Genomic DNA, 22,959 nt, shown 5'->3' on the forward strand with positions numbered 1-22,959 from the left:
TCTCCCACCTCAAAAAGAATTCTTCAGTCAACTGAGATAAGCAGGAATTACGGACATAGAATACGAACATGCACAACTGATGTGGGATAAACTAGACTGTAAAATATTGGGAGAATATCACAACGCATACTTGAAATTAGACGTAACAATACTTGCGGATGATTTTCAAGCATTCAGGAAAACGTCAATGTCTATTTAGAAGTTGGACCCTGAGCATTTCTTCAGCTTCTCGGGATTAGCGTGGTCTGCAATGTTGTTGCAAACAAAAATTAAGTCAGAAATATTAACAGATGTAGACATGTTACTTTTAATCGAGAGAGGGATTCGAGGTGGGATGGTACAATGGGTACAGACACATGCAGAAGCCAACAACATGCACATGGAAGAAAAATATGATGCAAATGAACCATCGAATTACATTTTTTACATCGACGTTAATAATCTCTATGGATATGCTATGGTACAGATATTTCCTTATTTAGGTTTCGAATGGATAGAACCATAAATATTATTGATTTTGACGATTGTGAATGTGGTTTCTTTGCAGAAGTGGACATTGAATTTCCAGACAATTTGCATGATATTTCTTCCGATTTACCACCGGCACCCGAACTTAAATATCCACCTAATTCTAATCAACGCAAGCTTTTATTAACTTTGGAGGAAAAAGAAAGATATTTTCTCTATTAAAAAGTCTACAGTTTTTGATTGCGATGGGTGCTAAGGTATTGGATATTAGAAGAGTCCTCAGATTTAAACATTCCGAGTTTCTCAAACCATACATTGAAACAAACACAAAACATAGAATAGTTGCCACTTCCGATTTAGACAAAGATTTTTTCAAATTGATGAACAATGCTGTATAAGGCAAGACAATGAAGAACGTGAGAAATCGCGTGGACGTGAGATTGGTTCCATATGAAAATAAATGCAGTAAGTGGGTGGCTGATCCTAGATTTAAATCACGAAAAATTTACAACAAGAATCTGTCACTTTTCAATCAAGATATAAAAGTGATAAAATTCAGAAAACCAATTTAAGTGGGAGCAACACTTTTAGATTTATAGAAACTTCACATGTTTCAATTTCACTACAATGTTATGCATCCTTTCTACAACGATAGCATTTCATTACTTTACATGGACACCGACAGTTTTACTTATAGCATTAAAACATCCAATCTATATGAAGATGAAAAAAATCCGTCCTTGCTTGATTATTATGATACTTTTTCCTGCCCTCAACCGAACATTTTTGGAATTCCATCTAGTAACAAAAAAGTTATAGGTATATTAAAAGAAGAGTGTAACGGTGACATCATTCTCGAGTTTGTCGGTTTGCGTTCCAAAATGTATACATTTAGAACTGAGAGCAGCATCACGAAGAAAGCTAAAGGTGTTGGTAAAAATACTGTACAAAACAAACTTTCATTTAAAAACTATATTTATTGTGTGAAGGAATTGAAGCCTCAGCTACGATTGGAAAAAAGAATCCAAAGTGTAGACCATGTGATTACAACAAAAAAGTTAGGAAAGTAGTATTAGATACGCATGATGATAAAAAAAGTATTTTGTCTTGTGGGATCCACACATTGCCTTGGGGGCATTATCGTTTAGATAGTAGTAAGAAATGCATACAATGCACTTAAAAAAACATCGCATACAAACAAAAAAACATTAATTTTTTTATATGCAACTAATCTTACGGCTGGGAAATATTTCTATCAACACAAGCATATAAAATAACGATGCCAATGAACTTGTTTGGCTTCAGGAAACAAGCTAGGAAAGTGCCCGTCCAGCCTACGTTGTCGTCGAGCTACAACGTACTCCTGCCTTCCATGCTATCTAAACTTAACGGTTTGTTAATTATACACTTGAATAGCATTCTGACACAGTACGACGATGACGTGGGCAAAACTTTCTACGTATTCAACAACAACTTGAATTATTACCAGTTCCTGGTCTCCTGCAAACTGCAGTTCAACATCAATCCTGAGAACAAAGGGGAGGCCAAGGTTTCCTCTGGCAAGAACATCTTTCACATCAAGCATGATAGGATGGACAGAACCACTACGTACGATGTGTCTGCTGGCGATCGCCTGTATGTGGAGCTCTTGGACGACTACGACCAACTCATCCCTCTTTCCATACAAATGAAAATCACCTACTCTATAATAAATACCCACAGTTGCAACAATGCCTAACGATATTTTCGGTCACAGCAAGCGCGATGATCACGGCGACGAGCTTCTCATGCTCGACGTCAGGGTCAAGAAGCTGCGAAGTTGGAAACTTCGCAACAATCTACTACCACCCAGGACGACATAACACAATTACAAGAAGGCATACGCGCTGCTGCTGCTGCCTCAGAGTTGGACGCTACGAAAAAAGCTTTGGAGTCGCTCCTAAACACGGTGGCCACCTTGCCTACCTCGCAGGAATTGAAAAGCGTGAAGAGGGCTCTCAACCGAATACTCAAATCCGACGACATCAAAAACATTCAAACCGAAATTGAATTTCTTCGGGAGTCTGTTGCAACCTTGACTACCAACCAGAATATCAGCAAGCTACATGGCTTGTTTGCGGAAATTCGAAAACAGGTCCACGACCTAGCAACGCAGAGCTCCAAGTTGACACTCGTGGAAAGTCTACAGCAGGTTATCGCCAATGTGAATGAGCAAATTGGCAGCATCGAGGCAAGCCAGGAATCGGCCGTAACCAATTTCAGTACCCAACTACATGAGTTAAACGAAAAATTCAAGAGGCTTAATGTCGATGTGAAAATCAAGCCCGATTACTACACTGTTGTCCGTGCTATCGAGGAACATCTGGAATCAATAAATTGTAGATTGGAGGATGTGGAGATCGAGGTTCAGACCAATGTAAACACCCTGAACGCCAGCATCGACAATCTCAAGTCCACTGTTGTCATCGAAATGTACAGCATTCCAAACAGGGAATTTTCCTCTCTCTTCCATCCGGGTGCCAAACTCTACATGCTGACTCCTGCCAAATCCTATCACCAGTTTTTCATCGCAGGCACACTTCAGTTCGTCAAGGTTTCATACTGGTCTTTGTCTCACGCAACCCACTACCCAACCATGACCGTGACGAGCATCGGTGACGAACGTAATATAAAAGGAGTGGAGTTGGTCGATTTCACCCACCCCGAAACTCGCGAGACTGTGTATGCCGAAGATGCAACTCAAGTTATCGACATAGAAATAGGAGACAAACTGTACATAAAAAAACCCGGCATTGTATGCGGCCAGAATTCCCATCCAAGCTATATTCTTATTTTCACACAATGTCTGGGCAGGCTATTGTGAACGAGCTGCACAAACTTGCACGACGAAATTATAAACGATTGGCGGTAGTAACCAAAAGCATAGACGACCTGTGGCATCGTGAATTTGTGGAAATGAGCAGTGGCAACTTAAAAAAATTACATAAAATCAACAAGGGATACAAGTATCTTCTCACCGTTATGGACACATTTTCAAAATCTGCGTTGGCTTTACGCCTTAAGGCAAAAACAGGAACCTGTGTAGTGGAAGCATTCAAAACTATTTTCGATGAAAGTGGCAGGCGACCTCGATTTCTTCCATTTCGACAATTTATTCAAAAACAAAATATTCAACATTACTCCACCTTTAGTCACATCAAAGCCAGTATAGTGGAATGTTTCAACCGAACTCACAAAACACGCATGTGGAAACAATTCACGCTTCAGGGGAATTACAAGTTGCTCGACATGCTTCCGGAACTTGTTAACAGCTATAATCAAGAGTTGCATCGCACGATAAACATGAAGCCAGCTGACGTTTACAAACCTGACGAGCAGCATTTAATTTCTACGATTTATTGTCCAAAGTACAAATTTACAAGCAAGAAACCGAAATACAAAATTGGAGATCAGGTGAGAATCAGCAAATTTAAGCGTGCGTTTGAAAAAGGATTCACAAAAAATTGGAGTACGGAACTTTTCACCGTATTCGACTCTTACCTGGAAACCGTCACACGTATATAATAAAAGATAACCGCGACGAAATTCTGAAAGGAAGATTTTACGAAGAGGAACTTTATGAAACAAAATACCAAGACACGTATCTTATTGAAAAAGTGTTACGTAGAAAAGGTGACAAACTGTTGGTGAAATGGCTGGCACTCGAGGAAAAAGTTGGATTGACGCAAAAGAGGTGATTGTGTAACAGGTGCTTGGGATGTGGTACGGGCACTGCCAGATTTCTCATCGGAACGTCAGGATAGGAAAAATGGAGAGATTCTACCCGACAACATTCGCTGCCTCATTGTTGGACCTTCTGGATGTGGAAAAACAACGTTACTTATTGATAATTTTCTTCTTGCACCCAACTGGTTAAACTGGAAGAACATTCAGCCGTATGTTTTCTCCAAAAGCTTGGAGCAACCGAAGTATCGCCCGCTGTCGAAACTGTACGAGGGACTAGGCATAGCTATATTTGCTTCTGAAGTGATACCACTAGACTGCTGTCTGGAAAATTCGGTGGTGGTTTTTACGATGTGATTCTGGAGAAAAAGAACGAAATTCGCATTTTTTTTACTCAGGGTCGGCACAGAGGCATGGACTATTTCTACGTTGCTCAGACTTTCTTCCAAAATCCCTAAGTAACTACTCCGAGACAATACAAATTTTATTTGTTTCTTTCGTCAAGGCTACACCATTTTAAAGCACGCTTACGATGATTATGTAGGTGGGGACATATACTACAATCAGTTTACCAAATTTTGCTCTTTATGCAGGAACGAAGATCATTTCGGATTTGTCACAATAGACATGACGAGGAAACCCAATAACGGAAAATACAGAAAAAAAATTAATAATTTTCTAAACGTTGTACCGTTTCAAGAAATGTATTGACCTATTACAAATAACTACATACAAACAAAATGAAAAGCAAACTTGCAGACGACAACCTGAAGCTGCGTAGCTACCTGGCAAAACGGTTTAAGGGTTGGAAATCCGAGAATCGTGGAATTTACGAAGAGAAAAGCGTCAGGACCAACCTATCATTAATGGCATCAGTGGACTTTGTAAAGAAATCAAATATCTCACAGAGCTAAACAAAGAGTTAATCAACGAGCTTATGCCACTTACTGCTCGAAATTATACCATACCTACACCGATATCCATCATTCACACTAATCCGTTCGAACTTGTTCCGGCTCCGAGACGTCAGACCCTAGGCAGTACCTCTTCGGACAAGCTAGTCGAGTTGGGTCCGTTGGCGAGGGATTACCTAAGCACCGGGAAATTCGAAAAAGACGAGGTATTTGGATAGTACCCAACCATGGAACATAACGAGGGTGTGGTTTGGAAGATTGGAAAGTCAAAAGTCACGTTCGAGGGCGACGATGTAAAAGTTAATTTGGATGAGAAGAACAGCTGGACTAGGTATCCTGGCACGGTGGGACTGTGGGAACTTATAACTAAGAAGCAACATAAAGATTATACAGACGAAGATTACCAATGTTACACGGAAATTTTGATCATGACGGACGCACTGTACCAAAACAACGATGCAACACAGAATCACGTGAAATCTAGCAGCGGCGAAAAGTACAGGAACCTCATCAAGCCAATATGGACCCAGCTCAAGACTGGCAGCGGTGTCAAACTCTACAACACCTTGCCGAAGGAGTTTGTTTGGGTAGACGACGTAAGGAAACTTGTAGATCGATTGCTGGTTATCACAGACGAAGAAAATCCAGGCAATCGAAACTTCCACAACGAGACGGTGCGCATCATGGACATGATTAGCACCAAGCTTGCCAACTTCATTGTCAATGACTACAACTACAAAGGTATAATTTACCTTATCAAAATCATCAACACCCTGCCTCCAAAATTCTCAAATGTAGCCGAGGGTCGAGGTTTGGTGAACGATATTATCAACAAACTACCCTTCGAGATGCACCTGCCAGGTTAACAGTACTGCGGTCCGGGTACGAAACTCGAACAGCGACGGGAAAGAGGAGACAAGGGAGTCAACCCACTGGACGCAGCAAGCAAGGACCACGACATTGTCTACAAGGCTCACACCGATCTTGACGCACGTCATGATGCTGACAGAAAGTTGGAGCATGCGGCTTTCGGAAGAATCGTCAGCAGAGATGCCTCGCTATGTGAACGGGTTGCTGCATTGGGTACGACTATCGCCATGAACACAAAACGAAAATTAGGTGGGGATTTTAACGAAATAACCCTTGTGAAAAAAAGCAACTTGTATAACCGACCTACCATCACTTCATTGCATTAGGGGCAAAGCAGAGATACTTTCTTACCCTCTCACGATATATAAATAACATACTCTCACCATGAAGCCCAAAGGTGTCGTTTACCAAATACCCTACGCAAACCTCAAGTCTCTCGGAACATTAGATGGAATGCTAAAAAAAAACAGTGCGAGAAGAAACATTCCTGCTTGGCAAAAGGTCATGGAATGAACTTGCTGCTCAGCATTCCTCAGTTGAGGAGGTTACAAGGTTCGCGAAAGTAGCAGAAGACTAGAGGTTTCATATTCAGTACCCCGGCTATCTTCATAAATTTTGGGTGCTGTAGGCAGCTTGGCAGGAGGCAGTGCCGCCATTGCAATAACCGTAATCGATGTAAAAAAGAACAAGGCCGAGTTAGAAGAGCAGAAACGCCACAACCTGGCTATGGAGAAAGGAGTGACCAAAAAGCGAAGGAACAACCTCGAAGCTTTGAAAAAGATTTAGAAAAAGTAGAGCCCCCCCCCCCCCCCGTCCAACTTCGATATTGAATCTTTGATCGAATCATTGGGGATCAAGTACTTCAGGATGTTTTCATGTCTTATTCTCTACCCTCTGTTGTGAAGAAAAAAGAGTGTTGTGTGCTTAACCTAGACAGTTATGAAAATCCAGGTACACATTGGATATGCTACCTCAAAGCCAACAACAACAAAGCATTTGTTTTCGATTCATTCGGAGGAAGCCACCTGCTGGGTTGGTAAAGTATCTCAGTGTTGCCAACCTCTACTACAATGACGAACGCATCCAGGGTTTTAGCGATGTGAACTGTGGCCATCTCTGCATTTCCATCCTTGTCTTCCTCTCGCAATTAAATAACCCAAAAATCGAGGATTTCCAGAACGCATTGTGGCACCTGAAGCACTATGTGAGTATTCCATCTCACAAGCGAGACTTCGCTTCTGAAACTCGCATTGCATGACGATATCATCTATATTAAATCTATTGCTCTTCGTGCATTCTACAGCATGTACATGAAACCTAATGTGACGGTACACAACAATATCACCAAAATTGGCAGCGAAATAATCAGCATCAACCCTGGCCAGTACAATCTGTCTACCTTGCAGGCTCAATTGCCAAGAAGTGTACTGCTGTCGCAAAATTCTGTAACTCGCAGGGTGGAACTGGTGTCTGCCACGGAAACCGTAGACCTGGGTACCATCGGAGAGCTTTTGGGATTGGAGAACAAAACAAAGCTCGAACCTGGCATCAAGCACATCGGTGCTAACATTCCTAAATTTCAAGCCATCGAGACTCTGAACATACATTGCAATGTGGCAGAAGGTATGATCACCAAATGCTCGGACGGCATCCCGTGGAGTCACAAGCAAACAGGTATTATCGCTACGTTCAAACCAAACTCTGAGTTCATGGAGCCAATTATCTACACACCCTCCCCACCGATATATATTCCTATATCTCGTAATCGCATAGACAACATAGAATTAGCAATAACAACTAGAAGGGAGAGGTGGTTGACTTTGCAGGAGCCACGACCACTGCTGTCGTGGAGATTAAATAACCATTATGGAGCAAATCGAAAGTTACGAGTTGCAGTCCTTCCCAAACAATCGTCGCACGTTTGCCAACCTCAATGAAGCGAATCGAGAGATAGAATAGGACGTGGACGTCGGGGACGGGTTCATTCACCCTCGCAGAGCTGATTTGTATAATTATTTTGATATTGTGAAGGGAGACAACGGCGAAGCATTCCTTGCCAATGCAAATTTAAGACTTGTAGATAATTTTGTGCCGTAAGTGTTCTCGCAGGTGGAAGTTAGAAAGCATGGCACCGTCATCGATAGGGTTGACTACCCCGGGATTACCTCTACAGCTGTGGGAACACTGAAAATCTCCAAGACCGATCCAGCTTACTACCAGGCAGGGGAATTCCAAGCAGGTACAAAATCGAAACTCAAAGTCACACAGTTCTGTTTCTCATGCGTCTGCTTCCTGGCTTCTTCTCCGACTACACATATATTATGTGGAAGGGTGGTTTGCGTGTCGCTTTTCGCAGAAGACCCAACGACAACGATGCGCTGATGCGTTACAGCACCTTGAGTGCAGACGGTTCAGCACTTCCCAACACACTACCCGATCCTGCCAAGTGCATCATCCAGTCCATGGAGCTGCGCCTGCCCGTAGTGGAATACGAAACTAACTACGTTCTCAAGTACAAAGCAGACATTTTGAAGAATCCCCAAGTACCCATCCAATTTTACGGTTACCAGTGCGTGCGGAAACCTGCTTCCGGCAACCATTTTGAATTTGACGTGACCACACAGTTTAACAGCATCCGGTACGATATGCCAGAGTTTGTGGTCGTGCTCTTCCAGACGGGGAAGGACAACAACGAAGAAAAATATTCGAGCCAGTTCGACAATTGCAAGATCAAGAACTTCTACACAAAAATGGCAGGAACGAGATATTCCCGCGTAAGAACTACAACCTGAACATTGCAAACAACGACTACTTGAAACTGTACGAGGCATACACGGCTTACAAGAGAATGACCTCCGGCAATGTGGACGTGTACTTCAACCCCAATGCGTTCATAGCTCGCAGACCCATGTTCGTCATTAACACATCGAAGAGAAAGCAGGTAGTTGTTAACGATCGTACCAACATCAAAATTGTGTGCGAGTTCCATGACGCCTTGCCTGCCGATACTCTATGAGCGTTATTCTTATTGCAGAGAAAACTTATGTGTATGATGTCAAGAAAGAAAGAGTGACTTAACAGTTTTAGGTATAAGAAAAAATTGGATAAATCTATAAAAATTACACTGATCTTAAATCCAAATATTCTTCACACATAAAAGAAAATCATTATACTATAGAAATTTATGGCAATACTGGGTAGTGCCAACTTCTATTTGTAGGTTAGCTTCGCCTGTGAAATATTATATGGTGAAATTTTTGTCGAGTAATTTGGCATTAACTGCGAGCCCCACTGTGGCCCCCCCAAAAAGTGGGGCATTGAACCCATTGTAAAAAGGCCACGACATACATTGTGAAAATTGGCGCACACATCATAAAAAATACATCGTAGCTGTTTATGCTGAGGACCCCCACCAAACTAACTAACTCTCTAGCCTTCTTAAACCCGAATGTTCATGGCTGCAGCAACACAGGCCTTCCATGTTTCCCTATCTTGAGCAAGATCTATATACTCTTTTACATCCCTACCGATTTCCTTTAGGTCCATCTCAACGTTGTCCCTCCATCTTCGTCTTGGCCTTCCTACAGGTCTCTTACCATCAGGTTTCCCAACAAGAATCCTGTAAACTCCTCTTTCCTCTCCCATTCGTGCCACATGGCCTGCCCACCTAAGTCTTCTTGATTTAATTATTCTAATAATATCTGGACATGAATACAAATTATGTAGTTTTAAATTGTGTAACCTTCTCCACTCACCTGTCTCCTCATCCCTTTTAGGTCCAAAGATTTTCCTAAGGATCTTATTTTCAAATACTCTCAAAGTATGTTTCTCTTTCAATGTAAGGGACCAAGTTTCACATCCATATAATACTACAGGCAAAATTACGGTTTTGTATATTTTAACTTTTAGTTTCTTAGATATTAAACGAGAAGACAAAAGTTTATGAAGAGAGAAGTAACATGCATTTCCTGAATTAAGCCTACATTTTATTTCCTCTTTAATATAATTTTCCTCCAAAAAAAATGAGGCCCCCAAATACAACGTAGGCATTTACGTTGAGGGCCCCACGTACAAAAATAAGGCCCCAAAATAAGATTGAGCAAAAAATAGCGCTAGAACATCGTCAAATGCTATAAAATCAACAAAAAATACATCGTAGCCGTTTACGCTGAGAGCCCACCTACAAGGATAACATAGAAACAACCATTTTACACTTTGTAGGTTATTTTAACCCGTAAAAAAGGCTGTAAAAAGTGAATAGGTTAAGTTATATCACGTAAGATATATATATTTGGCATACCTACAAAGATGAGGCTCCAAAATGAGATTGAGCAAAAAATGGAGCTAGAACATCGTCTAACGCAATAAAATCCATAAAAAGATCATCAAAATATGTCACAACTGAGGTTAACTACTAGGCATACCTACAAGGAATGCGTAGAAACAATAGGTTTACACTACTCCGTCTGCTAACCACTTCGTCATGAAGTTTTGCTGGAGTTGTATGTGGAACAGGACTTTTAATAATCCTGTGTTTCAAATAGCTGTGAATGTAACTACCAGCTTCACGAAAAAACTATCAACAATATTTTGTCTATGTTGACTTTTATTTGTTAAACTTTTACTTTGTGTTATAGTCAGTTTTTATCAAAATTTTATATTATGACTTACGTTACCGTCCTAAGTTACGGTTAATTAAATTTAACATATGTACCTAACCATTGGAATCACATTTTAATTGTTGTTCAATTATTGAATAATAGTGCATTCATGATATGAGTTTATTGAAATAAATAGAAATTTGTTTCCTTCTGAATAATGACTAGCAAATGTTTTAACCGTCCTCAAATGCTTTTAATCATTACATGTTCAAGTTACATTTCATTTGAAAGAGTACTTGAAGTTCTTTCCAAAGTCTCCTAAGTTAATTACATATGTTCGTGATTGATGAATTGTTTGAATTTAAAATTTATAAAATGTTGAAAAAATTGAAACAGCACATTTGCAATACGGATAATTTCTGAAATAAAACGATATGTTATCTGCAACTTTCCATATTTTTCTTTTCCGTATGCCAATCTTAAAATGAATCCAAAATATTAGTTTGATAATTACATGTAAATTGCATGAGTTTACATAGAATTAATATTTTTTTCTAATCCTCCCCGATGGCGCGTCGTCGCCTTGTAATCAAGGGGTTCCAGGTTGGATACCCGGTGGATGCACATAGTGGTTCGGATCCCACTTTAAGCTGTAGGTCCAGTACCTATTAGCCAAACTGTGAGTAAAGTCGTTAGAGACACTCCTCCGCATACTGTAGTTTGAGTCTCTGCAAACTTTCAGATGGCTGGACGTTTTCTCTGAGAAATTTGATCACAATTCGTTGTGCCATTCTCCATGGCACCTTCTGTTCGCACATCACTCTAGCAACACTCGGACACGACTGAGCAGGTTCTAAGCTGGGAGGAGGGAGGGTGGGGGTTGTGATTCTATTCTCCCAAGAATATACAACTGCTGTGCATGGCAGGTTGTTTGAAAAAATCAGTCCCGGTCATATTTGAACTAGTAGTTACATAGACTTGCCAAGTTTGTGATTAGCTCCATCCATGTTAATGTTTACTTATTGAAGAAAAGTGTGTGCTGAGCAGATTTCTACATAGATAGTAGCATGAGTGTTTATGTTTATCATCGAGTTGTGAAACCATTTTTTTTATTTTTGAGAATGTATATTCACATTTATTTCAGCTATATATTACAAGCATATAATAATAGTTGTTATTATTGTACAATACAATAAAATTAATATTTCTACTAGTCAAGTTGTGTAGTAGTTGTGGTGTGTAGTTTGTTTGTGTTTATATTGTGTAGTAGTTGTGGTGTGTTTGTGTTTATATTGTGTTATAGTTGTGATGTGTTTGTGTGTGTCTTGTGTAGTAGTTGTGCTGTCCAATGTGTTTGTGCTCGTCTTGTGTAGTAATTGTGCTGTCTAATGTGTTTGTGTTTGTCTTGTGTAGAAGTTCCTCCATTCATATGGGGGGTTAGGCGTAGAGCTGACAACTCTGCACTGTAAAAAGACGTGTCAAGAAACAGCAATATAAGGAAATGTATGTTCCCAAGGTAAGATATTCCGGAGGTAAAATAGTCCCCCATTCGGATCACCGGGTGGGGACTCCTTTGGGAGGTCCCTGGACTAAGGATTAGATATACATTAGGAATACGGATATTAAATTAGGCACCTGTAATATTCTGAGCCTTTACCGGCCTGTGGAATTTCAGTGTACAGTTAACGAGATAGTTAAGTATCAATTGGATGTAGTAGCTATCCAGGAAGTTAGGTGGCCAGGAGAAGGGAATTGCAAAACTAAAAATTATACTTTTTTCTATGGTGGTACTGAAAATCATAATTTTGGAATAGGTTTTTTCATAAATAATAGAATTATCTCGGCTCTTAAAACACTAGAATTTATTAATGATAGGATATCATATGCAGTTTTACAGGGTAGGTGGTGTAAAATTATTTTAATAAACATACATGCACCAACGGAAGATAAAGATGATAATACTAAAGATGACTTTTATACAGAGTTAGAACAGGTCTTTGATAAATTTTCTGAGTATGATGTGAAAAATCTATTAGGTAACTGTAATGCACAGATTGGCAAAGAAGAGACATTTAAACCCACGATTGGTAAAGAAAGTCTTCATGAATTAAGTAGTGATAATGGTATAAGATTGATTACTTTTGCAACCTAAAAGAATTTCATTGTGAAAAGCACCACTTTTAAACATAAAGATATCCATAAATATACCTGGTCTTCTCCAGATGGTAAAACTCATAGTCAGATAGATCATATTCTCATTGATAATAGAAGGCATACTAGTATAATTGACGTTCGTACACATAGAGGTGCTGACTGTGCAAGAAACCATTATTTAGTAATTGGTAAATTAAGAGAACTCTCAGTGATAAATCATAAGAAACAAAATCTAAAGATTCTAAAATTTGATACAGGAAAGTTTACTGATGAAAGAATTAACAAAGATTACCAAATTAAACTGTCTAATAGATTTGATGTTTTGCAGGATTTAAATTATGATGAGAATATAAATGAGACAGATGTAAATAAGAATTGGGAGCACATATGTAATGCAATAAAATCAGCAGATAAAGAAAGTATAGGATACCATACACCAAGAAAAAGTAAGCCATGGTTTGATAATGAATGTCATAATCTAATAGAAATAAGAGATCAGGCTAGACTTTGGTGGCTAAATAACTCGGATGATACAAATCTAAGCAATTATAATAGAATAATGCGAGAAGTTAACCGCACGTTTAGAAGTAAAAAAAGAGATTACTTGAAAAGCAAAATTAACGAAATTGAAACAAATAGCAAAAATAAAAATATCAGAGATTTATATAAAGGTGTAAATGAATTTAGAAAGGGGTGGCAACCTAAAGTAAACTTGATAAAAGATAAAGACGGTGATTTTCTAGCTGACCCAAGCGATATTATAAATAGATGGAAGAACAACTTTAATGACTTCTTAAATGTCCATGTAGGATATAAATCAAAAGTAAATGAAGCACACACAGCAGAACCTTTAGTTCCAGAACCTAACTTGACTGATGTTAAAGATGCTATTAGAAGGCTAAAGAATAACAAAGCACCTGGAATTGATTTAATACGAGCTGAGTTAATTAAATATGGTGGAAATTCATTAATATGTCAAATTCATAAATTAATTTGTTTAATATGGAATAAAGAAGAACTCCCTCAACAGTGGAAATAATCCATAATTGTTGCTGTGTTTAAAATAGGTGATAAAATGAATTGTAATAATGACCGTGGAATTTCTCTACTCTCAACAACTTACAAAATATTATCTAACATTATTTTAACAAGACTAACACCATATGCTAATGAAATTATAGGTGATTATCAATGTGGATTTAAACGTAACCGATCAACTACAGATCAAATTTTTCACATCAGACAGACACTTGAGAAAAAGTGGGAATATAATAAAAATGTCCATCAGCTATTCATTGATTTCAAAAAAGCATATGATTCGGTCAAAAGAGATAAATTATATAATATATTAGTAGAGTTTGGAATACCTAAGAAGTTTGTTAGTATGATAAAAATATGCACCAGTGAATCAGAATGTAAAATTCGTGTGGGTATTAATATGTCTGACAAATGTACAATTCATGATGGGTTAAAACAAGGAGATGCATTATCTCCATAGCTCTTTAATTTTGCCTTAGAATATGGTGTAAGGAAGGTAAAAGAAACTAAAGAAGGACTAAAATTAAATGGTCTGACTCAGTTGTTAGCATATGCAGATGATGTACACTTACTGGGGGATGATGTGAATACAATTAAGAATAATGCTAAAATATTTTTCAAAACTGCTAAAGAGTTAGGTTTGAAAGTTCGGCTTAAAGGCCGAAACCAAGTTTTAGGTAATAATAAAAATCTAATTATTGATAACAACTCGTTTGAACCAGTTTCCAAATTCAAATACTTAGGAGTAATATTAACAAATGAAAATTATATTAAAGAGGAAATAAAAAGTAGACTTAATTCAGGAAATGCATGTTACTTCTCTCTTCATAAATTTTTGTCTTCTCGTTTAATATCTAAGAAACTAAAAGTTAAAATATACAAAACAGTAATTTTCCCTGTAGTTTTATATGGATGTGAAACTTGGTGCCTTACATTGAAACAGGAACATAAATTGAGAGTATTTGAAAATAAGATCTATAGGAAAATCTTTGGACCTGAAAGGGATGAGGAGACAAGTGAATGAAGAAGGTTACATAATTTAAAACTACATAATTTGTACTCATGTCCAGATATTATTAGAAAAATTAAATCAAGAAGACTTTGGTGGGCAGGCCATGTGGGAGAGGAAAGAGGAGTTTACAGGATTCTTGTTTTGAAACCTGATGGTAAGAGACATGTAGGAAGGCCAAGACGAAGATGGAGAGACAACGTTGAGATAGACCTAAAGGAAATCGGTAGGGATGGAAAAGAATATATAGATCTTGCTCAAGATAGGGATAGATGGAAGGCCGGTGTTGCTGCAGCCATGAACCTTTGGCTTCAAGAAGGCTAGAGAGTTAGTTAGTTAGTTAGTAAAGTGGACTTAAAACACCAACTCAATCAATAAATCAATCAATAATATTATTATTTTTTAAATTATTTATTTTATCTTCTTCTCATCTTGAATTTCTATACCGATCGTTGCATTACGATAGGATGAGCTGGTTATTTATCATCCATTCCACCTGTGCCTTCAGATAATAAATTGAATCAAGTTTCATCTTGATTTATTTCAAACGGTGTTTTACGAAAATCATATTCTTTTTTACTTCGACTCCAAATTTGAATTCTCCATTTTATTTATATTTTCAAGTAAAGTATTAACTTTAACAAGTTCATTTGAATCCGAGATTCAGAACATTCCCTCCGTCTGGTGAAAAATTTGGCAGTAAACAATGTTTGCATTGTTTTGATTTGTAAAATTGAAATAGCTCGTATCGTGACATTCGATCACATTGTAATTTCATGTGGGCTGAAAGCGTTGCGCCAGTGTATGTGAAGAGAAATTTGCAATTATGAAGTTGTTAAATTTGTTAATATATAAAGAATATATTTAAAATTAAAAAATTTGGTAAATTTTCGAATATTATTCATGCAAGAATATAAACTAAATATATTATACGTATCTGTGTATCCGATTTAGATAATTGAGCGAGAGTATAAATGTTTACTTTTTTCAGTGAACTTTGGTGCATTTGGTACCCTGTTTTTTGGTGGAAGTCTGGTCGCGTGCTTCGAATTCCTCTACCTCTGTCTCATGGGAGCTGTGAGAGCCATCAAACACAAATACAAATCTTGCACAACCAATAGGACAATCAGAGGAAGAAGAGTGGAAGCCTCATTCAAGAATATGGAAAACGCTTGGGAAAGACAGAAGATTGAGATATTAAATAGAAATTACTTTTACGGATTTCATCACAAGGAATGTCTGCTCTACTTTGGGTAAAGTGAAATTGTAATTCTTTAGTCGCTTTAATTGTTCTATCCTGAAAGTTAATAGTAGTACAGAAAGAGAGATAATTATAAAATCATTTTAGAACCTGTGTTTTAATGAAATATATTTATTTCGTTATTGATTAATTGATTTCCATTACATTTCTAAGGTCTTCCATTTATTTGAAGATACCATACGAATCTGGGAATCCTCTCTTTATGCGCACAAATGTATATTTTTACTGAGCACTACTTTTTTGACACTTGATAGTTTGATTTAATTAATACAGAATTTTTAACAGCATTTTGTTAAGAGATTTAATTTTATTTTTTAAAAGCGGGTCTATATTGTTTGTTAAATTTTGTGTTACTTGGATAGCCTGACTGGAAACACTGGAAAATGTTTAATTTTGGCTTCTGATAAGCGATAAAGAAGAGTGTTTCTTCTTGCGTTAAGCGCCACTCTAACCTGGATGTCTTTAAAAAAATCTTTGGTTTCAGATGTTTCCATCATGCATTTTATGTTGGAATATGTGTTCTGCAAGTGTATGTCTCTCGTGATTTGAACATATCGAATTAAAGATCGAGATGGCATTCACAGATGTGCACAGAGAGAAAGAATTAGTTGCAGTTGCAAAATATATTTTGTTACAGAAACTTTCTTACGGTTAAAGAAAGATTCGTTACTACTACAGTGCAAAAATTTACATAAATAATTTGGCTGAGTTCACCCAAAAAATTATTTGGTTGATGGTATTATTGATTGATTGATTGAATTGGTGTTTTAAGTCCACTTTATGCACAATAAGGCTAATCGGGACTGGACCTACAGTTTAAAGTGGGATCCGAACCACTTGTGCCTCCACCGGGTATCGAACCCGGGACCCCTTGACTGGTTGATGGTATTATGTTTCACCCAAAGATGGCATTGTGTTCCTTACCGTCTTTGCTTATTAGAAACGCCTTCTTTGGTTATTAGATACATACATTTTGTTCCTTGATCTGGCAAGTGTGATCACCGACAAGATGGCCACCAAAACAGATCTGTTCCGTATGTATCTGCGCTAAAGTTCTGCTAGTTCTACCAACTTTATGGAGATTTAAAATCTTCATACCTACATTTACTGGTAAGTGCAACATTATTGAAGTTAAACATTATGAAATATGTTAAATTGGAATAAATACAGGCGTAGAAGTTCAATGCATAAATTTGAGACGGTGTTGTCTCTCATCTTGATTGGTATTATTTGCTTGGTATTAACTGCTGGCCAGGAATTTTGCTAGCAGTTAATGTAATATTTATAACACTTTACCTTTCGATTGTATACTACTGGCGTAGCAGAGCAACCATGTTGGTTTCTATCGTACATTACACCTTCTAACATTATAAGGTAACGGTTCAGATTCTTTTATGATTTTTGTTTTCAAATTTTCCTAGAAGAAAGACTAACTACCTCATAGTTTTGGAAATCATTGTCACACGAAATTTGAACCTTTCTTGAAGTAATGGGCACTGTTTGGATGCGAAAAAAGTTATTTATCTTGAAAAAATTAAGTTAAACATTACCTTACGCAGGCCTGTGCACTTCCCATGGACAATGTATACTTTGTTGACAAGCGACAGTAAGTATCTTAGACTAGTGAGAATGAATGTAGATGGAAATCGGAAACTTAGTAGAGTGTATTTAGGGACATTATTTTAATTCTAATAGAACCAAACCAGACCTGCCTAACCTAACCACAAAAGCACGAAAGCATATATTAAAGACAATTTTAAGCAATCGCTAAAACTCCGCAGTATGTGTTGACAGTCGTAAATACAAATTTGCATTTGTAGCATGATAAAATCGCAATAAAACAAAAGGAAGTTTGGCCCATTAGGGGTCAGTAATGTCACTGTACTCCCTCGTGAATATATATTTTTTAAACGACAGATTTCGATCATTTATGTAATATAAAGGTAACATTTCGATATAGGGAAAACACATTTCTTCAATTTTACAGGAGAAACTACTTATGGAAATTAGTTTTTGTGGTATTTTCTTTCATCGTTGAATCTATTTGACCCGGATATTATGTATTTTCAAAGAGAAATACATCTCCGACGCACAATTACAGTTCTTCCTGTACGTAGACCTTATGTTCCGTACGTTTGATGAAGTAACCGCTTTCAGTGTTTCCAACCACAATGTTGTTTTGCAATATGTGATGGGTTTTTTTATAAGCTCTTTCGCATTGTTTTACGAACAAAATTTTAACTATGCTTGCATAACCTAACAGAACCTAAACTAACCTTGCCGTAAATTGATCGTGAGGCTATACGTAAATTTAATTTGGGGCTATTCGTGAATGGTTTTTGGGGCTATCCGTGGATGGTTTTTGGGGCTATCCGTGGATGGTTTTCGAGGCTATCCGTGAATGATTATTGGGGTTATCTGTCAATGGTTTGTGGGTCTTTCCGTCAATGACTTGTGAGGCTATTTAGGCATTTATCGGTGAGGAAGGTTGGAAACACTGCATACCCATGGGTGATCCACGACTCATGAATCAGTGCATGCCATACTGTGCCTTACGAAACCGAAAAAAGGAAGAAAAATAAATACTCGTAATGTGACAAATTGAAATTATTTTCGTGAGAAAAGCAAAATCCCACTTTAAAGAATGTTTGCCAATGCATAATAGGCAAGTGCCAATGTCAAACTAACTAACTAAATAACTCTCTAGCCTTCTTAAACCCGAAGGTTCATGGCTGCAGTAACACAGCCTTCCATCTGTCCCTATCTTGAGCAAGATGTATATACTCTTTTCCATCCCTACCGATTTTCTTTAGGTCCATCTCAACGTTGTCCCTCCATCTTCGTCCTGGCCTTCTAACAGATCTCTTACCATCAGGGATCCCAACAAGAATCCTCTGAACTCCTCTTTCCTCTCAAATTTGTGACACATGGTCTGCCCACCTAAGTCTTCTTCATTTAATCATTCTAATAATATCTGGACATGAATACAAATTATGTAGTTCTAAATTATGTAACCTTCTCCACTCACCTGTCTCCTCATCCCTTTTAGGTCCAAATATTTTCCTAAGGATCCTATTTTCAAATACTCTCAATTTATGTTCCTCTTTCAATGGAAGGGACCAAGTTTCACACCCATATAATACTACAGGCAAAATTACTGTTTTGTATATTTTAACTTTTAGTATCTTAGATATTAAACGAGAAGACAAAAGTTTATGAAGAGAGAAGTAACATGCATTTCCTGAATTAAGTCTTCTTTAATATAATTTTCATTTGTTAATATTACTCCTAAGTATTTGAAATTGTAAACTGGTTCAAACGAGTTGTTATTAATAAATAGATTTTGATTATTACCTAACACTTGGTTTCGGCCTGTAAGCATATATTTAGTTTTCTCTTTGTTAACTTCCAAACCTATCTCTTTAGCAGTTTTGAAAAATATTTTAGCATTATTCTTAATTGTATTCACATCATCCCCCAGTAAGTGTACATCATCTGCATATGCTAACATCTGAGTCACACAATTTAATTTTAGTCCTTCTTTAGTTTCGTTTACTTTCCCAACAGCATATTCTAAGACAAAATTAAAGAGCAATGGAGATATTGCATCTCCTTGTCTTAACCCATCATGAATTATAAATTTGTCAGACATATTAAAACCCACACGAATTTTACATTCTGTTTCACTGGTGCATATTCTTATCATACTAACAAGATTCTTAGGTATTCCAAACTCTACTAATATATTATATAATTTATCTCTTTTGACCGAATCATATGCTTTTTTGAAATCAATGAATAGCTGATGGACATTTTGATTATATTCCCACTTTTTCTCAAGTGTCTGTCTGATGTGAAAAATTTGATCTGTGGTTGATCTGTTACGTTTAAATCCACATTGATAATCACCTATAATTTCATTAGCATAGAGTGTTAGTCTTGTTAAAATAATGTTAGACAATATTTTGTATGTTGTTGAGAGTAGAGAAATTCCACGGTAATTATTGCAATTCATTTTATCACCTATTTTAAACACAGGAACAATAATGGATTATTTCCACTGTTGAGGGATTTCTTCTTTATTCCATATTAAACAAATTTATTTATGAATTTGACATATTAATGAATTTCCACCATATTTAATTAACTCAGCTCGTATTAAATCAATTCCAGGTGCTTTGTTATTCTTTAGTCTTCTAATAGCATCTTTAACTTCAGTCAAGTTAGGTTCTGGAACTAAAGGTTCTGCTGTGTGTACTTCATTTACTTCTGATTTATCCCCTACATAGACATTTAAAAGGTCATTAAATTATTTGTTCCATCTATTTATAATATCGCTTGGGTCAGCTAGAAAATCACCGTCTTTATCTTTTATTAAGTTTACTTTAGGTTGCCACCCCTTTCTAAATTCATTTACACCTTTATATAAATCTCTGATATTTTTATTTTTGCTATTTGTTTCAATTTCGTTAATTTTGCTTTTCAAGTAATCTCTTTTTTTACTTCTAAACGTGCGGTTAACTTCTCGCATTATTCTATTATAATTGCTTAGATTTGTATCATCCGAGTTATTTAGCCACCAAAGTCTAGCCTGATCTCTTATTTCTATTAGATTATGACATTCATTATCAAACCATGGCTTACTTTTTCTTGGTGTATGGTATCCTATACTTTCTTTATCTGCTGATTCTATTGCATTACATATGTTCTCCCAATTCTTATTTACATCTGTCTCATTTATATTTTCATCATAATTTAAATCCTGCAAAACATCAAATCTATTAGACAGTTTAATTTGGTAATCTTTGTTAATTCTTTCATCAGTAAACTTTCCTGTATCAAATTTTAGAATCTTTAGATTTTGTTTCTTATGATTTATCACTGAGAGTTCTCTTAATTTACCAATTACTAAATAATGGTTTCTTGCACAGTCAGCACCTCTATGTGTAGTGTACGAACGTCAATTATACTAGTATGCCTTTTATTATCAATGAGAGGGCCTCCCCCATGGCTCAGTGGTAGCGTCATTGGCTTGTAATCAAGGGGTCACGGGTTCGATACCCGGTGGAGGCACAAGTGGTTTGGGTCCCACTTTAAACTGTAGGTCCAGTCCCGATTAGCCTTACTGTGCATAAAGTGGACTTAAAACAGCAACTCAAACCAAAACCAATTATCAATGAGAATATGATCTATTTCGAACCCACCAACTTTATATTATAAACTCTCTGATTTGGATTGGATATGCAATGTCCCCACTGTAGTGGATGTAATTCCAGGGCAATCAATCCTGTCAATCACTGTACCATGCTTCCTTATTTCAGTTTGAGGGAATAAGAATGGAACAAAATTATCCATAAGTTTTACATTAGCAGTAGCTGGATATTCTTCACCATTACTTTGTTTAACAATATCAAATTTTATATACAGATCTGATCTATGTGGATGAATGAACCCGTCCCCCACCGTGATGTCATACTGTATCTCATTGTTGGGCTGATTCAAATTTGCAAATGTCCTCCTGTTTGGAGGGAAGGACTGTAATTCATAACTGTAGATATTTTCCATCTTGGTATTTATTTATATATTTTAAATATTAATTTCTATTATTGCAGTGCTATTAGCACCATCAAAATCGATGATTTGAATTTTCTCATTTGTAATTGTTATCTTTATGTAATTAACTTTATCAATAGAAACAGGGAAGTAGACTGGTGGGATTAGGGAATAGAAGATGGGTTCCATAAATTCTGAATTTGGTTTAAATGTAGCAAAGATACCGGTTTCTTTGTGACTACCAATCGAATTTTCTTCAGCTTTGATTATCATACCTTTGGCAATGTTGCAGTGAATATTTAATGTCTCTATAGGTAAGAATTTTGGTAAAATGTACCTTTGTGCCTAACACCTGATTCTAATTTGCTATTGTTATAGAATCCTAGAAGTTCCCAATGGTAGATAAGTCCACTGTTTCATTGGTAGACACAATCTCTACTCTGTGTGTTACAGAATTTTGAGATACCAATACAGTGTTTGAAAGTTCAGATTGTAAAGTAGATAAGTTATACTGTCCAGGAGGAATAATAATATTTCATCATTTACAAATATAGTATTGTTGTAGTTAGTTACATTCGGAATTAGATACATACTGTAGAATGCGATCAGAGCTATGGATTTTGGATAGATTTTTCGTGAAGATATCATCGTGAAGATGTAGTTCAAAACCGAAGACTCGCTGGAGAGATGAAAAAATCCCATATTTAATATATGATACAGCTTTTTGAAAATTTTTAATTTGATGTTTGGTATTTTATTTAATATTTTGAGCATCGTAATGCAAACAGGGCCACATATAATTTGATCGAAATCTTGAATACGATCGTCGTTGTAATAAACCTTAACATTTTTTAAGTAACGAATTAATTCTGTAGGGGATACCCCTCCGAAAGAATCGAAAATAAAGGCATTGTTACCTTGTTTATAATAGCATATCCAGTGGGAGAGAAATCCTATCCCTTTAGGGAGAGAATCAGACATGAAAACCCCCCTGAAGTGTTTAATTTTAAATATTTTAACTAAAGATTCAATGTCTTGGTTTGTGAGCGCTACTTTTATCATTTTCTGAGTGCTCTGGAGATCACACCACTGCATATTTTTTTCTCCATGGCAAGATTGTGACGCTTTTGCTATTCTAGTTCTGCCTTATTCTTTTTTGAGTCGATAACAGTTTTTACAATAGCAGCACTACCACCAGCTAAGCTTACCACTGCACCCAAAGCTGCCAGGATAGCTGGAATGCTGAATATGAATCCTCCACTATGTGTTTTTTCCTTGTATTTTGCATTTGGCTATACATTGTCTCTTCTTTTCTTGTTGTTTTTTAGTTAAAATTGAATTCATTTTTAAATTTTTAAGATTGTGATA

The sequence above is a fragment of the Lepisma saccharinum genome, chromosome 23, assembly GCF_977018435.1.
Source record: "Lepisma saccharinum chromosome 23, izLepSacc3.1, whole genome shotgun sequence".
Lineage (NCBI taxonomy): Eukaryota > Metazoa > Arthropoda > Insecta > Zygentoma > Lepismatidae > Lepisma > Lepisma saccharinum.